The following is a 21,999-nucleotide window of genomic DNA, read 5'->3' as shown; positions in this document are numbered from 1 at the left end:
CCAGTAGACTGATTGCCCCAACTATCACATATTTTCTCTACATTTAATTATTCTCTTTTTTGTAGCCTTGCATCCTGGTCTTTTTCACTCAGCATTATAATAAATCATTTATTCATGTTCTACGTCTTTCTTTTCCAAAAAATGAACACTATTCCACAATGCGGCAAGGGCATCATCCACCTGCTCATTACCAATGAGGTTGAACCGTACTTTGAGTTTCACCCTGTTAAACACTGTGCTTGAGTGAACAGTTTTGTGCACCAACATTTGTGTGTACCTCTAGCTCACGCTGGATTGATGTGGCTGTTTACCCTAAAGAGGCTGGAAGCTTCTGGAAGCCAAGAGTGGGCTCTTTACTATTGTCCTTCAGCGTTCAGAGAGATCCGATAGAGTCTGGGTGCTGGTGGGATGGGCGCTGGTGGGATGGGCGCTGGTGGGATGGGCGCTGGTGGGATGGGTGCTGGTGGGATGGGTGCTGGTGGGATGGGCGCTGGTGGGATGGGCGCTGGTGGGATGGGTGCTGGTGGGATGGGCGCTGGTGGGATGGGCGCTGGTGGGATGGGCGCTGGTGGGATGGGTGCTGGTGGGATGGGCGCTGGTGGGATGGGTGCTGGTGGGATGGGTGCTGGTGGGATGGGTGCTGGTGGGATGGGTGCTGGTGGGATGGGCACTGGTGGGATGGGTGCTGGTGGGATGGGCACTTGTCCCTGTTTCTAGTATCAGCTGTTACACCCAGAGGTATTTCCAGGAGCAGTTCAATAATCAGGGTTCGATCAAATTGCCTTCCAAAGAGCGTGTACCAATTGACCGTACTGCCAGCAAGGGGTGACTTCATGCTCTCCATCCGCCATCAGCTGCAGGTTATTTGTAAACAAAGTAAGAGGAGGGGACATTTCAGGGACAGAAATTAATATAATAAAACACTGTGGGAGAAGAGACAAGCAAAACGGCAAGGCATGTTTTACCAAATTTCAACACATTTAAGGACATCATAGTAACTCACTGTCGGTCATATTAGCCCAAAGATAGACAAAAAGACCAGTGAAGTGGAACAGAGTCCAGAATCAGACCCACACACGTCTGCTTTGTAACAAAAGTATCCCTGAACAGCGGTAGGAAGAGAGGGATCACCTAATAAATGATATCAGAAAGTATCAGTATCCGTCAAATAGAATCAGAACCCTAACGCATACTGTATAACAAAATTCATCTCCATGTGATTTAAGGCCATAAGAAACAGTAAAGGGGCTTTTAAATGATAATGAAGGGCAACTGTTCTCTAGATGAGGAAAGTAAGTGTGTAAGTGTGTGTGTGTGTGTGTGTGTGTGTGTGTGTGTGTAGGTATGAGTGTGTGCACAGGCCAGGAATGGGTGTCATTCCTCAGTAGATGTCCACCTTGTTTTTTTGAGACAAGGTCTCTGACTAGGACTTCGGGCTTGTCAATGAGGCCAGGCTGGCTGGCAGGGAGCGCCAGAGATTCCTGTCTTCCCGTGCTGGGTTTGCAGATGTGTACCACCACACTGGGCTGTTTTACATATGCTGGGAATTGAACTCAGATCCTCACAAGAACTTACCAGCTACGACACCTCCCAGTCCCCAGGAAAGAGTTATTAAACAGCACGTTAAAAAATGGCAAAGGGGCCGGACGGTGATGACGCACCCCTTTAATCCCAGCACCTGGGAGGCAGAGGCAGGTAGGTCTCTGTGATTGTGAGTTCAAGGCCAGCCTGGGCTACAGAGAGAATTCCAGGACAGCCAGGACCTGGAACACAGAGAAACCCTGCCTTGAAAAATTTAAAAAAAAAAAAAAAAAGAAAGAAAGAAAGAAAGAAAAAGAAAAAAAAGGCAAAGTGGCTTAATGAATAATGATACCTAGCCTAGCCTGATGACCTGAGGTCAATCCCAGGGCCCCCCATGGTGAGAGGAGAAACTGACTACCACAAGTTATCCTCTGACCGCCACATGTACATATGTGGTCACTGCCCTCCCTTCCACAACCCACCCATCAGATAAATAAATAAATAAATAAATAAATAAATAAATAAATAAATAAATAAATAAATAAATGTAATTTTTTATTTTAAAGAAGTTTAATGTTGACTACATTAAAATTAAAAACTTCTCCTTATCAAAAGACATCAGGAAGAGCCAAGCCCCAGCGAGAAGACACACGCAATATTGACGTATGGATGACAAGACAAACCGTACAGCGTACATGAAGGACGGATAACCCAATACAAAAGGAGCTAAAAGGCTGGAGAGGTGGCCAGGGGATGAGGAGCACACGCTGCTCTTGCAGAGTTCAGTTCCCAGCACCCACTCTGAGCAGCTCCCAACCACCTGTAACTACCTCCAGGGAGATCCAGTGCCTCTGACTGCCAAGGGCGCTGGGACCCATGTGCTTGCGCATGCATGTACACACAGAGTTTAAAATAAATGAAATCTAAAAACAAAAAAACAAACAACAAAAAACTGGGCTAAAGAGTCAAAGACGTATTTCCTAAAATGAAAATCCAAGTAGCCAGTAGATATTTAGAGCAGTGATTCTCAACCTGTGGGTCACGACCTCCATGCGGGTCACATATTAGGTATCCTGCACACCGTATACATACATACGTGTGTGTATACATATGTGTATGCATATGTGAAGATCCATAACAGTAGCAAAATTACAGTTATGAAACGGCAATGAAATCATTTTGTGGTGGTGGGGGGTCACCACACATGAGGAGCTGCATTAAAGGGTCGCAGCATTAGGAAGGTAGAGAACCACTGCTCTAGAGACAGGTTTAGCATCTATTAGTAATCAGGAAAGTGCAAACACCAGAATGGGATACCACTGATGGAACGGTCCAAACTCAAAGCCTGGCAGAGTGTTGTTGGGAAGGTGGCATGACAGGCATCTTCTGCTGCTGATGGAAACGTAAAGTAGGAACCATCTTCTTGAGAAATCAGCAGTGTCTACTCTGTGGCTGATACACACACACACACACACACACACACACACACACACACACACACGGTATAGTACTGCTCCCAATTTCTGTAAAAGATCAAAGAGGTGACTATTTTAGGTTTTGGGGGGCGTGTGGTCTCTGCTCAGCTCTGCTTAGCATTAAATCATGCATAGACAATGCATAAAAAATTGATATGGCTTTTATTATGCCATTAAAATTTTATTTATTGACATGGAAATTTGAATTTCATCTAATTTCCATGTGTCATGAAATATTGCTCTTCTCTGGATTTTTTCCCAATCATTTAAAATAAAACTGTTTTTTAAATAAAACAAAACCCAGTCCTGGGCCTGGGGAAATGTCTTGGCGGGTAAGAGCACTTGCTGTGCATGCCTGAGAACCAGAGTTCAAATCCCCAGAGCCTAAAAAGCTGTGTGTGCTCATGAATATATCTTTAATCCTAGCCCAGCAGGGTCAAGAAAGGGAGACAGGATGATGACTGGGTTTTGCTGACCACCAGCCTTACTCCAGGTTCAGAGAGAGACCCTGACTCAAGGGAATAAGGCCCAGAGTGGTATACAGCTGTGAGCATACACCACACGCATGCACACACAGAAAGCAGTCGTTGTAGGCAATAGTCTCAGTCTGGGGCAGTTCCCTGGCAAGTGCATTCCCAGCACTGAAAAAGGAAAAGGAAAAACATCCTAGACGATCTACGGGCAGGTAGTGGCCAGGGGTGGCCTGTGGGCTATGGTTTCTCCATCCTTGCTTGGGAGTGCTGCCCAATCCGAGGCAGCAGCAGGGGCTTTACGGCCAAAGAATTTGTTGGGAATGAAAACTTCTGGATTTCAGTCTGTACTTACTAAATCAGACCCTCTAGGGAGAGAGGCAGTGAATCTGTTTTTCAGCGAGCTGACTGGCTATTTACATGCACGCTGAAGCCTGAGAATCACAGGGATGGAAAAATCCACACGTACGTGCACAAGGATGTTCATAAGAGTGTTATTTGAAATAAACCCAAACTGAAAATGCTCTCAAATGTCCAGGAACAGTAAAGTGTGCAAAAGCAATCAAATTAAAACATAGAATAGTATTTGATAACAAAAATGAACAAAGTGGAACATAATGCAATATAGAAGAATGTTTTAAAGATAATACTGAGTACAAAAATTAAACTGAAGCTCAGACATACATAGATTCCATGGTTCTGCACAATGTAAAGTTCAAAAGCAAATGAACTAAACTTTATCATTTATTGAAAATTATCTTCTTTAAGTTAGGGTTGCTATCTTTGAAGGCAAAAAAGGCTGGCTGTGGGGCAGCACACAGACCCTTCCAGAGGATCATAACGCCCTGTTTTTGACCCTTGTGATTGTTTTACATGGATTCATCTTGTGAATGTTGTTAAAGTGTATATTATGTTTCATGGGGTGTGTGTGTGTGTGTGTGTGTGTGATATTTCACAATATACATTTTAAAAGAAAACAACTGCCAGGAAGAGCAATGTTCAGCGGGAATCCTGCGTGTGGAACCTGCCAGATCCACTTCACACCTTCACTTCCTGCTTGGCTGATTCCCCATAGCCCACCCAACTGCAAGTTGCGAATTTATAGGCCAACTGAGCCCAGATGGTTTCCTGCGATAGCTGCTAGGGGCATAATAATGAATGCACGTCTCCCCGCACGTTCCTGAATGCGTTTTTTGGCAGGATTTTTACTGCAGGCAGTAAAGCCTTGTTACAAAGTCCCTCGCCATCTCAGGGGCTTGGTGACAGTGCAGTCGGGCCACACTGTCTCTTGTTCCAGGCGCCTGTCATCATCCCCTTCCCACACACCATCCTTGAGAGCTGGCTTTTCCTCCATTGTCCTATGAGGCTGTTTGATTGATTGTTACTAATAATCATTGCATTTCAGAACCCTGATTCCTGTCCTCACAGCTGCAACTTCCTCTTCCCACTAATTGGAAAAACATCCTCCGGGAAATGGGGCATCTTTATTGAGTCAATCTTTGGCGATGACTACTTTGTCAACCGGCAGGATGAAGCCCACAGCAGGGAGATGACGCACTGAAAGCCTCCCCACGTGCAGGTCCCAGGCCTTAGTCCAAGCAGCCAGGCTGACCAACAGATATCCAGAGACCCACGTGTAGAAACGAAGGGTCACGCTAGGGAGGGGCCATTCAGGTCAATCTAGGTGCCAAAGCCATCCTGGCTAATGGTTCGCCAATCTTCATCCCTTTCTGGCTTATTAACTGTTACACTGAATATTAGGTACATAATTAAGGCCACATTCCCCAGAATCCCTTGCAGTTGGATGTGGCTGTGACTAAATTCTGATTAACGAGAACGCAAGCAGAAATGGCATATGGCACTTCCAGGAAGGGTCCTCAAAGGAAGGGCCCGTGTCCTCCTCGCTTTTATTCCTCACTGGTTGGAGCTTTAGCAGCTATTTTTTTTTTTTTTTTTTTTAGATGTATTTATTTACTATGTACACAGTGTTCTGTCTGCATGTATCCCTGCAGGCCAGAAGAGGGCACCAGATCTCATTACAGATGGTTGTAAGCCACCATGTGGTTGCTGGGAATTGAACTCAGGACCTCTGGAAGAACAAGCAGTGCTCTTAACCTCTGAGCCATCTCTCCAGCCCTTTTTAGCAGCTATTTTGAACAACAAGGCAGCCTTGGGAATGGAGTCCATGCTGGTAGAGAGAGTAACTTCCTGAACTGGTGCAAAGGAGAAATAAATTGGTTTGTTTAAACTGTGCTTAGGGAGGCATTGGGTCATTTGTAACTGAACCCAATCATAACTGATTCAATATCTTTTATAAAAGTAAAGAAGTGGAAATAACCTCAGTGGGCCAGAAAAAGGACTGGTTAAATTTATTTACTTATTTGCCTATGAATTTATCACCATTTTAAAAGAGTGCCTACCACATGCTTGGCCTTGACTTAGGCTCTGATCTCTTGTGCATATTGTAGAAAAAAAACTCATCTGTATCCTCAAGAATTATTGGAAGGGGAATCAGGAGGCATAAATAGACAGACACCTATGACATGTAATTAGTGAAGCCATGTAGGCTGAGAAGTTTTAAGAATATTTTAATGAGATGGGGAAAATGTTGATGACATATCACTGAAACAGAGGGTTATTAAAGACCATACACAGTAAGTCCAATTTATAAAATACCACACATAGGAGTGCACACATGCACATACACGTGCATACACACAGTCTCTGTTGCTCTCTCTTACACACACATTCTCTCACACACATTCTCACACACACGACACTCTCACATACACATTCTCTCTCTCTCTCTCTCTCTCTCTCTCTCTCTCTCTCTCTCACACACACACACACACACACACACACACACACACACACACACACATTGACTTGCAGGATGAAAAGTAACTTATACTTTGCCTGAACACCTAGAATAGCACCAATGTTTAATGGTCAATGAATGAAAGAATCTACTTCAGTAGGGCTATTTTTTTCTGTTTTTCTATACTTTGCACATATTCCCTAGTAAGTATGTATTCTTTATGTGGCAAGGAAGGAATATCATTGTGCAACAGGGTGAAATACGGCATAGAGGATCAAGGAAAACTGTGGGGATCAGTTAATTGTTTTAGAATGGGAAGTGAGTTGTGCTATCAAGTCTGAAAAAGAAATTCAAGCAGGAAGTGGGAGTTTGGCCAGGCAAGAGGTGCAATAATAGTATGACTGCTATGGGGGTAGCCAACTGAGTCCTGATAGGGTTTTAGGCCTGCCCCACAGAAGGGAAATCATACCTGGTGCTTGAAAGTTAGCCACAAAGCTCATCATCAGGGAGATCATAGGTCTAATGGTGAGCCTACTATGTTTCATGTGTTAAATGGGCATGTTGTCAAACTGCCTTTTTTTTTAATTAAGAGATTTTTTTTATTCATTTTACATATCAACCACAGATTCCCCCATCCTCCCTCCTCCCACCCCCCATTCCCACCTCCTCCAAGGCAAGGTCTCCCATGGGGAGTCAGCAGAGCCTGGTACACTCAGTTGAGGCAGGTCCAAGCCCCTCCTCCCTGCACAAAGTGTCTCACCATAGGCACCAGGCTCCAAAAAACCAGCTCATGCAGCAGGGACAGGTCCCGGTCCCACTGCCTGGGGGCCACCCAAACAGCTCAAGCCAAACAACTGTCTCGCTTATCCAGATGGCCTAGTCCAGTACCATGGGGGCTTCTCAGCTATTGGACCACAGTTCATGTGTCTCCACTACAAACTGCCTTCTTAATTTGTATTTTACACCAATAAATTTCTACTGCTATCAACATTGGCAAGAGAAGCTTCTTTTTTGCAGTAGGCAGCCGTTAATGCAGAGACTCCTAATTGGTCGAAGTATTGAAAATAAACGGGCGTTGAGGGCTCAGCTCTATATCAAGCCCCCATTTGTGGGCTCAGGAAACATCATGGGAGATGGACAGAGGGAGCTGGAGGCTGGGGAGAAGCGCTATGAAATGCTGTCTTCTGGACACGATACGGCCTTTGCCAAGTATGAACTCACAGTAGCTGAGGTTACCTGCACCAGATCAAGCCAGTCAACATTCCAGCATGGATGGGGGGCCTCACAGGTCCACTCCTAGCTGAGGAGCTATTGGCAGTTGATGGCTGCGAGAAAAGGAGAGCCCTTTTTCTCGGGGATGGGGCCTTTGGTAGGTTGCCCATGTTCCAGTGGATGCCCTACACCCATGAGCACATGGGCAGCACTAATTGGACTCAGTGGGTTATAAAAAAAAAAAAAGGGCAAGAAGACATAAAGTCGGGAGGGAAACATGTTAGCAAGACCAGAAGAAAGAGGTAGGGTATAGATATCAAAATATATTGTATACAAGTATGAAACTCTCAAATAACAAATTTAAAATATTATGAAAAAAAGAAGAGGTGGGAATTTGGCATCTCCCCAGGGCAGGGGCCTGGATCAGTCTGGCTCCTACCCCATGCCCAGCCTGGAAGCAGGCAAAGAAGTCTGCCCCGGGCTTTGCTCTCCGTTTCTAGTCAGGCAGGGCCAACTGCAGCCAAGTTATTAAGCACTGCCCTATCGCTCTTCCCATGGCGGCTCTCTGCTGGGCCTCCAGCCCCGCCATTAAGGCAGCTGTTGTTGTTATGTAGAGGCTAATTAACTCCACACTGCATGAAGCCAGACACTAATTGGCCCACTCACTTAATCAACTTTAATGTCTCTCTTCTGTTGGACACGGCTGCTGCTTTCTGTTCCCCTGATTACGAGCAAATGCAGTTCCAGGGGAGCAGCAGCCACCGCCGCTGAGAGGTGTGGGCGGCCCTGGCCCTGGCCACTGCTTCCCCAGGAGGTGGGAGACGCATTCTGACCCTCACTGAGTGCGATGGACAGACCCACAGGCTCGTGATCACTGGGGCATCGTGGGACTGAGCTTATTGCTTCTTTTCTTCCAAGCATTGCATGATACTATGAGTCACTGGATGGTTGGTTCCTCAAGAGAACTGGCCTCGGCTCTGTCTGTGATGACCCCATAGTTAAGGCTCTTAAAAAAAAAAAAAAAATCCAACCAATTGTTGTAACTGCCTTTTATTGAGTGCCCCACCCCAATATCCACACACTGAGACACTGAATCAACACAACAGGGTAGATAAACAGTACTATTTTTTTGTTCTCTTTTTAAATAAATTTATTTATATATTTATTTTACATCCTGGCCACAGGTGCCCCTCCCTCCTTTCCTCCCAGTTCCTCCCTCCCACCCCACCCCTCTGTTCCCACGCACCCCCAATCCACTTCTCCATTTCTGTTTAGGAAAGGGTAGGTCTTCCATGAGTATCAACAAAACATGGCATATCAAGTTGTGGTAATCCCCATGTATTAAGGCTGGGCAAGGGGACTCAGTTTGAGGAATAGAGTCCCAAAAGCTGGTAAAAGAGTAGGAGACAGCCCCTGTTCCTGCTGTTAGGAGTCCCACAATAGGGCCCAAGCTACACAACATATATACAGAGTGCCTAGGCGAGTCCCATGCAGGCTCCCTGGTTGTCGGTTCAGTCTCTGTGAGCCCCTGTGAGCCCAGGTTAGTTGATTCTGTGGGTTTCTTGTGGTGTCCTTGACCTCTCTGGCTCCTACAGTCCTTTCTCTCCCTCTTATGCAGGAGTCTCTGAACTCTGCCTATTATTTGGCTGTGGGTCTGCATGTGTTTCCATTAGTTGCTAGATGACGCCTCTCTGATGACGATTGGCCTGGGCACCGATCTGGTCACAGGAGATGGCCAGTTCAGGCTACATATCCACTGTTGCTAGGAGCCTTAGCCCTCTCCAGCCCTCACTATTTTTTTAAGACAAGAACTTGCTATTATCCTAGGCTGATGTGAAACTCACTGTGTAGCCCAGACTGGCCTCAGACTTGTGATCTCCCACAAGCTGGGATTGCAGCGTCAGAGCCGCCACACTTACCCGACTTCTCTGTGGAGGATGATAACATTTACACTTGTGATTGAAATGATTTGCAGATTCCTGTAAGATCAAGACCAAGAAGTGTTGCTGCTGCATTCAGGGGGAGAGATGGACTTCCTTAAGAATAGAAAGGGTGTCCTATTCCCCAGTGTTCAGATCCTAATCACCAGAACCTGTCACCATGTTAGATTACTGGCCAAATGACCTGGTGATGTAATTAAACGAGGAGCTGGAGTTGGGAAGGCACTCTGGGTACTTCCATGGTCCTTATAAGAAGAAGGCAAGAGGGGTGGGGCTAGGGAAAAAGGCAGGAACAGAAGTCAGATAGGAGAACAAACGCTACACGGTTGCCCTTGGAGACGGAGGGAGGAGGCCACAAGCGAAGGAATGCAAGTAGCCCCTAGAAGCTAGAAAATAGAAGGAAATCAATTTTCTTTCGAAACCTCTAGAACAGTGAACAGTGATTCTCAACCTTCCTACTGCTGTGACCCTTTAATACGGTTCCTCATGGTGTGGTGATCCCCAAACATAAAATTATTTCATTGCTACTTCATAACTGTGATTTTGTTAATGTTATCATAATGCAAGTATCTGATATGAAAAATGGTCTTTGGTGAACCTTGTGAAAGGGTCGCTTGACCCCCATAGGTTGAGAACCACGGCTCTAGAAGTCCCACGGTTCTGACAACACTGCCATTTTAGACTTCCACTCTCCTGAAATATGGGAGAATGAATTCATGTTGGTTTAAGCCGTAAGGTAAGTGGTACTTCATGTTTTAATTTTTTAATTAAATGTATTTATTTGTTTACTGGAGGGGGCATAGGTGTGCTATAGCATACAGGTGGCAGTCAGAGGACAATTTATGGGAGTTGACTCTCTTCCTCTACCATGTGAGTGGGTCTCAGGGATTGAACTCAGTCTTGGTGGCGAGTGCCCTTACCTGCTGAGTCATCTTGCCAGCCCTGCTTAATGGCAATTTGTAACAGGAGCCCTAGGAAGCTAGCACTTCATTTGTTACAGCAAGACTAGGAAGCAAACTCGTTGTCAGTGGCAGAGTCACAGGCCTAAGCAAGTCAAAGGGCGTTTGGCCTTCTTGGTAGGATGTGGCCCTCTCTGGGTGTTGAAGGCCAGCTCCACTGACAGCAGCTGTGTAGGAGGGGGTGGTTACCCAGGCTTCTCCTCACAGCTTGGCCTCCTCCCTAATCCATCCCACACTCTCTGCCCTCCTTTTAGTTCCTCTTTGTCCTTAAGCATCGAAAATCTCATGACCGAGCTTGTGTGGGGAAACCACGTCTATCTGAAGATCACATTGACCAGGGCAGAATGAATCACAGAGCCTGTGGGGGACTGGACCCTGGAAGACAGTTGAGCAGGGTGGCTAGGTTCTACACGGGAACTCCGCCTTCCTCACTTCCAGAAAGTCTCCTTTCAATCTTCTCCTTGAAGAGCCGCCGTCAGGATGAAATGCAGTACTTCACGTGACGTGACTGCAATAACACCTGCCAGATAAATCGGTAACAGATGTTGGCAGTAATGAACCCAGGCTGGCCTCCTCTGATGTCCACTCCACGGGTTGAGTTCCTCAAATTGTAACCCACATCCCAATTTCCTGCAAGGGACAAGGCCCAACTCCAGAATTTCTGATTTGGGATGTCTGGGGTAAGGCCTGAGCACCTGCATGCAGGATGTTTCAACTGTAGTTGGGTGTGGTCTGGCCTATAAAGTTTCATGTATTGCAGCCTTGGTCCTTAGTGTCCCATTGTAAAGGTGTTGGGACCTTGAAGGAGTGGGGTCCAATGGAAGATCATTGGGGGTGATTAAGGTAGTTCTCATGGATCTCTGAATGAATCATTATAAAAATCTGAAACCTGAGTAACTCATTTCTGGTTCCTATCTGGTTGATGTATTCTCCATTTCTGCATAGACTGCTGTCATAGACTACTTTGCTGACTGTCACAGTTACAAATAACTGTCAACCTAATGCAGCCTAGAGTGACCTGACAGGAAAGCCTAGATTGAAGAATTGCCTAGCTCAGATTGGCCTGTGGACTTGTCTGTGGGGAATCATCCTGAATATTAATTGATGTAAGAGAGCACAGCCCACTGTGGGTGGGACCACTCCCTGGGTAGGTGGTCCTGAGATGTGTAAGAAAGCTAGATGAGTGTGAACAAGAGAGCCAGCAAGCAGAATCCTCCACGATTTCTACTTCAGATTCCCATTTGAGTTCCTGTTGTGTCTTCCCTTAGTGATGGGCAAATAAGCCCTTTCCTCCCCCAAGTTGCTTTGGTTGTAGTGACTTATCACAGGGACAGAATGAAACTAGAACATTGAACTAATGTCAGGGTGAGGTCCTTGAACTTCTAGACTGTGAGATAAACTTCTTCTCTTTATAAAGTAGACTACTTCTGGTATCTTGTTATGGCAACAGAAAACTGACATATACACCAGGCATCAGGCATTCAGTTGACCCAGGGGCCCCCTTTGGAGAGCCATAGACTTACAATACTAAGTCAAAGATGGTATTGCCTTCTCTGTTTCTCCCCAGGCCCAGCACAGTCCTTGACGTAAAATGAACCCTCAACAAACATTTGTGTAATTAATATGTTTTCCCCTTGTCTCTCTAGGGCTTTAAATGTTGGGAAGCCGCTCTTCTCCATAAAAGAATTCCATTCTCTATCTTTTTTATTGCTATCATATTTACTACAACTTGGCGCAGGCAATCTCCTCTTCATAGACTCCCTGTTTTCTCCTTGAATACCCTCCATTTCCCCAGTGAGTGTCTCTCCCCTCCATCTCAACCTTTTCCATTAACTCCATGCACTGCACAGCCTGTTCCAGGACATCAAACTTTAATTTAAACAGAAAATAATCAATAAGCTTAGCAAATTGCCCATGGCAACCTCTCCTGAGTGAATCAAAGGGTTTTATGGGTAATTTAAAGGGTGTCTTCACTCATCCCTCAAGGTAAAGCTTAGCACATTGACAAGAGCCTTTCCACCCTGACCCAGGAAGCTCTGGAAGGAAAGGAAGAAAAGGACTTAGGTCCTGGCCTTGAGTGAGGAAGACAAGGTATGTCTATTAGGATTAAGAATGCCTTTTTAAAAGTACTTGGAATTTAATCTTGAACCCTATGTGGGTTTTAAAAATAGACAGCAGAAATACTCTCTGCAGAATTTTAGTAAACAAAAGTAATATTACACAAGAGGTTATAATTGAGAAAACAATCTAAATGGTTGGGTCTCAGAAATATTAACAAGCTGGCTACTTTCTCATAGATGCTACTGAGGAATTGTCTCTGTTCTTTTCTGTCTTTGTCTTTCCGTTCAAGGATGACACTCCAAGCAAACATTGAAGCGGCTCCCCAGAGTCCCAGTCCCAGCCCTGTAGTTGGTTGTTTTTGCTCTTTTTGTGGGGCCTGCCACCCAGCTCCCAAATAAATTATACATGGAGGCTTATTCTTAATTATAAATGCCTGGCCTTAGCTTGGCTTGTTGCTAACCAGTTTTTCTTAAATTATCCCATCTACCTTTTGCCTCTGGGCTTTTTCCTTTTCTTACTTCTGTATATCTTATTTACACTCTTACTCTGTGGCTGACTGGGTGGCTAAGTGGCTGGCCCCTAGCATCCTCCTCTCCTTGTTTTCTTGCTTGCTTTCTTTCCTTCCTCCCAGATTTCTCCTGTTTATTCTCTCTGCCTGCCAACACCATCTATCCTTTCCCTGATTTGCTATTGACCATTCAGTTCTTTATTAGACCATCAGGTATTTTAGACAGGCACAGTAACACAGCCTCAGAGAGTTAAACAAATGCAACATAAACAAAAGTAACAGACCTTAAAATAATATTCTATAACATAGCCCTTCCTCAAGAACAAAAAGAGTGTGGTTCCTCAAAACAATGTCAAAATGTAGAGCTGCCGAAGCTTAGACACTGGTGAAGCTGGGCTGGTACCAATCCTTCTCCCATGGAATATTGCTAGTGGTTTTGAGTCACTTTATCCAAAAGAAGGTAGCTGCTCCATCCATATTCATGAAATGGATGAGACCCTGGGCTTTGAAGGGCCGTCAATCACATGGCCTGGTTATCCTCATATCCTCTCATACAAACGATATGCTCTCCTTTGTCAAAATGATATTAAAAATATTTCAGGGCCAGCAAGATGGCTCAGCAGATACAAGTACTTGCTGCCAAGGCTGATGATCTGAGTTCAATCCCTAGAACTCCCATGATGAAGAGAACTAACTCTTCCTGCAAGTTTGTTATCTTACCCTGACATGTACCAAATGTGCCCCTGACACAAAAATCAATGAAAAAACCTCAGGATAGTACTCCGCAGGTACGGGCTAACCAAAACTATCACCATAAAGCCAAACTATTGCCAGCTACCTTAGGCCATTTTCTGTTGTGATAGTTGAATACCACAGACTGCATAAATTGTAAGTAAGTTGATTTGGGCCTAGGTTGTTCAAGATCAGGTGCCCATGTCTGGCTATTGCTTTTTGTTGGTGGAGATGTTGTAGAGTTGGGAAAGGCAAGGATGGAGTGTCCCAGCTCAGGTTTTGCTCAGGTTTTGCCTCTCCTTCATATAATGCTACATTGACTTGGAGTCCCACTCTTTCCAACCTGGCTGAAATGTAATTATTTCCTAAAAGTTTCACTCACAGATGCCCACATTAATTTCCTGCCCTCTTATTATCTCATAATAAAGATGAAATGTCAGTGTGAGTTTTGGAGAAGACATTCAGACCACAGAACCCCTAACCTCAGTCTGGTATCTTCTTAACCTAAATGGGACGTTGAAAACCTGCTGGTTCTCAGCCCCACTGTGGACACTTGGGATGGCTCTACATCCACGACAGAGTGCTTGGCCCTTTCCTGCCTCATGGCCCCAGAGCTCCTCAGCCCTCGGAATAGAACTGAAGTTAAATGCTGTGCAGTTCACGCCTGTCCCCTGCCTGTAGGATTCAGTCACACCATCTGGGTTTAAAGCTCAGCTCTGTGACCTTGACCACCTACCCTTAGTGAGTGAACTTTTCATTTTCCTTTTAAATGAGATTAAAACAGACTTGACTCGTGGAAGCTGTTGTAAGAATTGAATGAGTTAAGGCATAAAAAGTACTTAACTTTATTCTTGGTCCATAGCTTGACATCCAATAAATGCTGACTATTTTTGCCACTAATTAATATTTCTCTCCTGAAAACAAATTGCCAGAATCTGTTGGGGGGATATTTGATCACACTGTGATTTGCATTTGCATTCATTAAATAAAATTAACCTTGGGTCAGGAGGCTGCGTTAGCAACTAGTTGACAGGAAGTAATCATAGAGCCTTCATGGGCATCCAGGAGAGATAGAGAGGCACAGAAAGTAGTAGGGTGGGGTTTGTTGAAGCAGAAGCATGGGTCTTCCATGGACTCCAGCAAGGAGAGAGGGTCAGCTGGTGGCTACTCAGCCTCTCTGAGCTTGTAGGTTTTCACCCCAGCCTTTGAATCTTGAGTCAGATACATAATTAGAACCATAGAGATTTAGTTAAAGCTAACTTTATCGGCAGCAACAGGGCCAGTGCCTGTGGGAACAGAATTCTCACCAGGCTGAGTGGCCAGGCTGCTGCTGGAGAAGCAGGCCGGTAACTGAGGAGTTGCAACTGCTGGCTGAGACAGCAGTAGATTAAGGTGCAGCCACTGTGCTGAAGTTAAAACAAGAACCAAAGAATCATAGACTTCCAGAAAATCTGTATCAAAACAGTCTTTGACAGAAGGACTGTGGCCCTGGGAGGGAAGTCACTTACCAGAGGCCCCACAGCTAGTCAGTAGAGCATGGTGCCTGTGAGCAAGTCTGCCGTAGAGGCCTGGACAGCTGTGTACACAGTCGGTGGTTGGCCACCTGCACAGACCAAGGCCGGTATCCACGGAGTGCTCTTAGAGTGCCGTGAGGCCTGCCTTGCCACTGGATTCACAATGCGCCCTTCCCCAGCATTGCCGGCCACCTCTGGGGACATGAAGGTGGGAGGCAGTCAGAGGACCTAACTGTGCTTTATTCCAGACCCATCCAGCTGGAGTGAGTATCCCTGCTGGTCCCTTTGTTCACCTCAAAGTTGTCCACAGGCCCTATGATTATGCTGAATTCCACTCCACCTTGTAAGAGGGTATTATTAGTTCCTTCGCAAAATGAGTCAGAGGTTAAGCGGTTCATACTTATTCTATTTTTAAAAACTTTTTACTACGGAAATTTTCAGACATACGTAAAAGATGGCCCCAGATCTCTGTTTATTCACTCACAGCCATTCTTGTTTGATCCGTATGAAGCTCCTCATTCTTTCATTTCTACTATAAGAACAAATTCCATCCATCCTGCCATCCACAAACGTATGTCTCAATGATAACGATTCTTCTTAAAAGGCAGCCACAGCACTGTAACTCCTTTATATCACCAAGTAACTTCCTTATTTTTTTTTCCTGGCTCAAATTTGCTTGGAGCCCCAGAACTTGCACCTAACATGGCATTGTAAACTGTCTACCACATCACTAATTGCCCTCCTAAAAATACAATATTGAAGCATGCCTGTGATGGATTTATTAATAAATATATTGAGACAAACAAGCTTTTAGATGGTTACAGTCTTTGCCAAGTCTTACTATTAAAAAAGAAAAGTACTCCAGGGGCTAGAGAGATTATCCAGTGGTTAGGAGCACTTGCTGCTATTCTAAAGGACCCAAGTTCGGTTCCTAGCACCGTCACTTGGAAACTCACAACTGCCTCTAACCCCAGTTCTGGGGGACCCGGTACCCTTCCCAAGATCCAGAAGGCACCTGAACTCACTCACATGTGCACATAATTCCCCCACGCACACACATAATTAAAAATAAAATAATATATATTTTAAGTATTTCAAGTAAACATGTATAGCAGACTATACAAACATTTGTTTTTCCCTTTATTCCTTGAAGTAAAACTCCAGTTCTAGTAGGTAGGACAAAAATGTGCGAATGAAACCTTCATCTCCCGATGCAAGTAGCAGAGGCTAAGTCAGCCCTGTCAGCGGGTAAGCTGTGAACAGAAGGCGGAACCGCTGACGAGCCATGCAGTGGGCACTGACTCAGCGGATAATGTGTTCTATGTTTATCCTCCTTCCTCACCCGCCTGCTGCCTGGGATGCAGGTAGAGTGGCCTGTGACCCAGTGCCATTTTGGACCATAAGCCTCATAAAGTAGAGTGTCAAAAGAGACTGGGCCTCAGATGATCTCTCCCCAAGTCAGGAGTCTTTTTCCCTCCAGGTCCCCTCTCTGTGACAAAACAACACTTTAAGCCTCTGCTTATTGGGATTTTTCATGGTACACAGTTGAGGCAGCTTTAATAAAATCTTGGCACATGTATATGGTTATACCTCCTATTCTTTTTTTTTTTTTTTTTTTTTTTTTGGGTTTTTCGAGACAGGGTTTCTCTGTGTAGCTTTGCGCCTTTCCTGGAACTCACTTGGTAGTCCAGGCTGGCCTCGAACTCACAGAGATCCGCCTGGCTCTGCCTCCCGAGTGCTGGGATTAAAGGCGTGCGCCACCACCGCCCGGCTCTATACCTCCTATTCTTACCTTATACAGTCGACCCTTGAACAACCCAGGACCAAGTCGTGCGGACTCACTTAATAGTCTATTTTATCATTTACTACCATGAAATATATTCAAGCCTTGTATAAAGAGGTAAAACTTACCAAAACTGTGCACATGAACTCTCACAGACTACATACATATAGCACTATTGGCCACCAAGAGAAATGTAAGCACACATGAAGAAGCATGGTCGATTCATAGCTGTAAAAATCTGACTACAGGACATACTGTCCTGCTATGATGACTTTGCAGCTATTGCAGCGAGCTCGGGTACAGCCTGTGTCCACTGAAAACGTTGGGGGACACTTCTCAACGTGTGTGAACAGCAGAAAGTGATCTCTCCTTGCTCATGCACGTTTGCACTGTTTGTAATACACGTAACAGTGACAGTGTGCTAATCAGCTGCTTTGTGTTATTGATAAGGCTATTAGTTCCAGTTTGGGAACAATCAGAGGCTATACATGGATTTTCTGCTGCATGGGGATTGGAACCAATTTCCCTATGTTGTTCATGGATCATCTGTACTGTAGACACTCGTGTTCCTGTTTACCTCTTCCATTCATCGTGATCTTTGAGGATAAAGATGTTGTTCGACTGGCTGGCATCTTTTTCTCCCGCATCATACCTACTCCAGTGACTTGAACCAGAAAACAGTTGTGTAAGTTTCTTTAAGTTAATGAGCATATGAATCTGAGAATTGTGATCTTGGACAACTGATTTTACTCAGCCAAGACTTAACTTCCTTCATTTGAAAAGAGAGTATCAGTGCCTTCTCAGGGTTTTGTGAAAACCTAGTGGCCAGTTATTGAAGGGCATGTGGTTTAAGAGTTTACCATGGAGAGACAAGGACAGGGTGATGAGAGGATGTTGAGATGGAGGCTGGCCTCCCAATAGAACCACAGACCTTCTGTATGTGATGGGGAGCAAGTGGAAGGGGGACTGAGCAGGCTGGAGAGGAGCTTTGCAGGCCAGGGAGAAGTCTTCCATCCATGTACGTTCCTGTTTCATTTCTGTTGCTGGACGGGCCAGTTTCCTGTGTCAATTTGGCACAAGCTAGAGTCATCAGAGAGGAAGGAGCTTCAGTTGAGAAAATGCCTCCATAAGATCCAGCTGTAAGACATTGTCTCAATTAGAGATCAATGGAGGAGGGCCCAGCCCATGGTGGGTGGTTCCACCCCTGTGCTGGTGGCCCCGGGTTCTACAAGAAAGCAGGCTGAGCGAGCCATGGGGAGCCAAGCCAGTAAGCATCACCCCTCATGGCTTCTGTATCAGCTCCTATCTCCAGGATCCTGCCCTGTTTGAGTTCCTGTCCTGACTTCCTTCTGTGATGAACAGCAAAATAGAAATGAAAGTCAGATAAACCCTTTCCTCTCCAATTTGCTTTTTGGTCATGGTATTTCATCACAGCAAAGAAACCCTAACTAACACAGTTGCTGATATAAAATACCTTGACAAAAAAATGGTGAGAAAAGGTTTTATTTCTACTTAAAATTCCAGCCATCTTACTGCTTATTCTTGGAGGGAGGGGCCTAGTGAATCTGGTTGGTTTCAGGGACTTTCTGAAGCTATTTTGAGTTGTTTGCCTTCTGTCTTAAGGAGCTTCCCTGCAGGAAGGAATGTTTCAACCACAGAGGGAACTGCTACACAATAATATCCAAGGGAATGATGCCACCAACATTGGACTGGGTCTTCCCCTATCAATCAACTTAATTAACACAATTCCCTATAGACATAGCCACAGGCCAATCCAATGTAGACAGTTTCTCATTGAGACTCTCAGTCCAGGTGATTCTAGGTTGTGCCAAGTTGACAGTTAAAGCTGGCCATCACAACATGTGAACATACCTCTTCATCACATGTGTCTTAGTTAGGGTTTCTGTTGCTGTGAAGAGACAAATCTTATAAAGGAAAACATTTAATTGAGGTGGCTTTCTTACAGTTCAGAGGTTCAGTCCATTATCATCACGGCAAAAAGCATGACGGCATTCAGGCAGACATGGTGCTGGCTACATCTTGATCAGAAGGCAACAGGAAGTGGACTGAGACACTGGGTGGTATCTTGAGCATATATGAGACCTCAAAGCCCACCTCCACAGTGATACACTTCCTCCAACAAGACCACACCTAATAGTGCCACTCCCTATGAGATTATGGAGGCCAATTACTTTCAAACTACCACAGCATAAAACGCAGAGATGTGTCATGAGGAAATTGCATGTCAGTGTTTAAATCAGCACCTACCACAACATAAGTGTTTAAGACATGGGTAATTGTCTTTATTGTTGTTGTTACTGACAAGACGGTAGAGCAGAAAGAGGAGGGACCAGAAAATCAGCCTCTACCCTCAGTTTGGCATACTCACAACCTCAAGACACTAGCCAGGAGTGGACTACAGACAAGATCAAGGGTCAACGTTAGCTTAGCCTCAGCACCATTGGTGCTGGCAGAATATTTCACAATATGTTGATTAGATGAAAGTGAAATGATTGTGACAGACAGGGTTGTGAGGATCTTGAATACTGCTGCCACCTGCTCTGCCTTCCCCTCTTTCTCACCATGGTGGGCCTCAAGGGGCTTCTCAAGAATGTCTGAAAACCACTAGACTGGTGCTGAATGCCTTCAATCATTAGAGAAATGCAAATCAAAACCACAATGAGTAGGACATGGGATTTTTAGGGCAGTGAAACTGCTTGTACAGAGGATAATGCTATAACAGTGGATACACACCACTGTGCATTTGTCCAAAACTCATGGACTGTACAATACCGGAAGTAAACCGTGGATTTGGGGCCATGATGGTGCATCGATGTAGGCATGTTGATTGAAACAAATGTACCACTGTGGTTCAAGGCGTTGACACTAGGAAAGGTTGTACATGAATGGAGACAGAGGGTAAATGGGAACTCTCTTTACTCTGATTAATTTTTCTATGACTCTAAAATAGCTCTTAAAATAGCTTATTGTTAATTTTTTAAAATCTATAATGAGATATCTATTCATACCCATTAGAGTAGCTATAAGTAATTTTTTTCAGTTTTTGAGAGATAGAGAGAGACAGAGGAAGGAAGGAAGGAAGGAAGGAAGGAAGGAAGGAAGGAAGGAAGGAAGGAAGGAAAGAATATGATGTTTGGGTATGTATGCACCATGCCATGTGGGTACAAGTCAGAATACAACTTCCAGGCTTTTAGGAGTCAGCTCTCTCCTCTGTAATAGGTTCCAAGGATCAAACTTGGTTTCCAGACTTGCATGGCAAATGAATTTAACTACTGAGCTATTTTTATGGCCCCAATTGCAATTTTTAATACAAAATAATAAGAGTTGGCAAGAATGTTTAGAAATTGGTTGCAACCTAAGTTCATTACTGATGGAAATGGTTCGTCCACTCTGGAAAACAGATTGACCATTTCTCAAGAAGTTAAATATAGGATCACCATATGACCCAGCAGGTCAACTCTTAGGCAAAGACCCAAAAGAAGCAGAGAAAAATAAAAGACATTGCAATGCAAACTTGTACATGAACCTTCATATTCACAGTATTGCTGTGGGATGTTCTGTATGGCAAATGTGTTGCTGATTAGTCAATAAATAAAACACTGATTGGCCATTGGCTAGGCAGGAAGTGTAGGTGGGACAAGGAGGAGAATAAAGCTGGAAAGTGGAAGGCTGAGTCAGAGACACTGTCAGCTGCCATGATGACAAACAGCATGTGAAGATGCCAGTAAGCCACGAGCCATGTGGCAAGGTATAGATTAATGGAAATGGATTAATTTAAGCTGTAAGAACAGTTAGTAAGAAGCCTGCCACAGCCACACAGTTTGTAACCAATATAAGTCTCTGTGTTTACTTGGTCGGGTCTGAGTGGCTGTGGGACTGGCGGGGAGAGAGATTTGTCCTGACTGTGGGCCAGGCAGGAAAACTCTAGCAACACAGTATCACTATGGACAATAATTCAAAGATGGAGCCAGGTATAGTGATGCATATCTGTAATCCCAGCTCTCAGGAAACCGAGGTAGGAAAATAATGAGTTCAAAGCCTGCCTGAGCTATATAGTGAGACCCTGTCTCAAAAACAATAACAACAAAGGTAGAAATAAGTCAGTGTTCATCAGCAGATGGATTGGTGAATTAAATTGGTGTCCCGCTCTTCCCCTCCTGTGAGCAGTGAGCAGCACACGTCTCACAGAATGTGGTAAGAGTGAAGAACCTATAGCTGCTACCCCATGGATAAGCCTCAAAATTATGAAAACTGAAGACTCCAGGGACAAAAAGTCACATAATTATGATTTCATTCAAGTGACATATCCAGAACAGACAAATCTACAGATACTGAAAGCAGCTTGGTACTTAAGAGGCTGAGAAGTGGGGATGGGCATTCCCTGCTCGATGGGTGGGGAGTTTCCTTTGAGATAATGAGGATGTTATAGAACTGGATAGAGAAGAAGGTTTCACAGCGTTGTGGATATACTAAATCCTTATGGTGTTCACGTTAATGAATGGTTAGTGTACATGGCTGGAGAGAGGGCTCAGTGGTTAAAAGCACTTGCTGCTCTCCCAGAAGACCTGGGTTTGATTCCCAGCACCCACTTGGTGGCTCGCCCCATCTGTTACTTCAGTTCCATGGAATCCACTCCTTCTTTTCTTTGTGGTCATCAGGCACCCACACACAAGTGTTGCACAGATGTACATGCAGGCTAAATACCCATATAGTATAATAAAATGTAAAAATCAGAAAAGATGAAATAGTTAATATGCAATGCAGGTTTTGCTACAAATGACCATTGAGCAATAGTACACCATTTTTTTCAATACTTAATCTTCAAAGCCAGATAAGGACTTTAGGCCATGGCACATCTCACTTCAGACAAGATGTATTAGAAGTGCTTAACAGCTTCACCTAGGTGCTGATGACCACATTAGCACAAGCCTCTGTTGACGATCAGTCCTTCTCTAGGCCCCTTGGCTCCCTAGAGGGTTCTGTTG

This window comes from Peromyscus californicus, unplaced genomic scaffold, assembly GCF_007827085.1.
Source record: "Peromyscus californicus insignis strain IS unplaced genomic scaffold, ASM782708v3 Scaffold_7__1_contigs__length_154581171, whole genome shotgun sequence".
NCBI classification, from domain to species: Eukaryota; Metazoa; Chordata; class Mammalia; order Rodentia; family Cricetidae; genus Peromyscus; species Peromyscus californicus.
Note: the sequence above shows the minus strand (reverse complement) of the source record.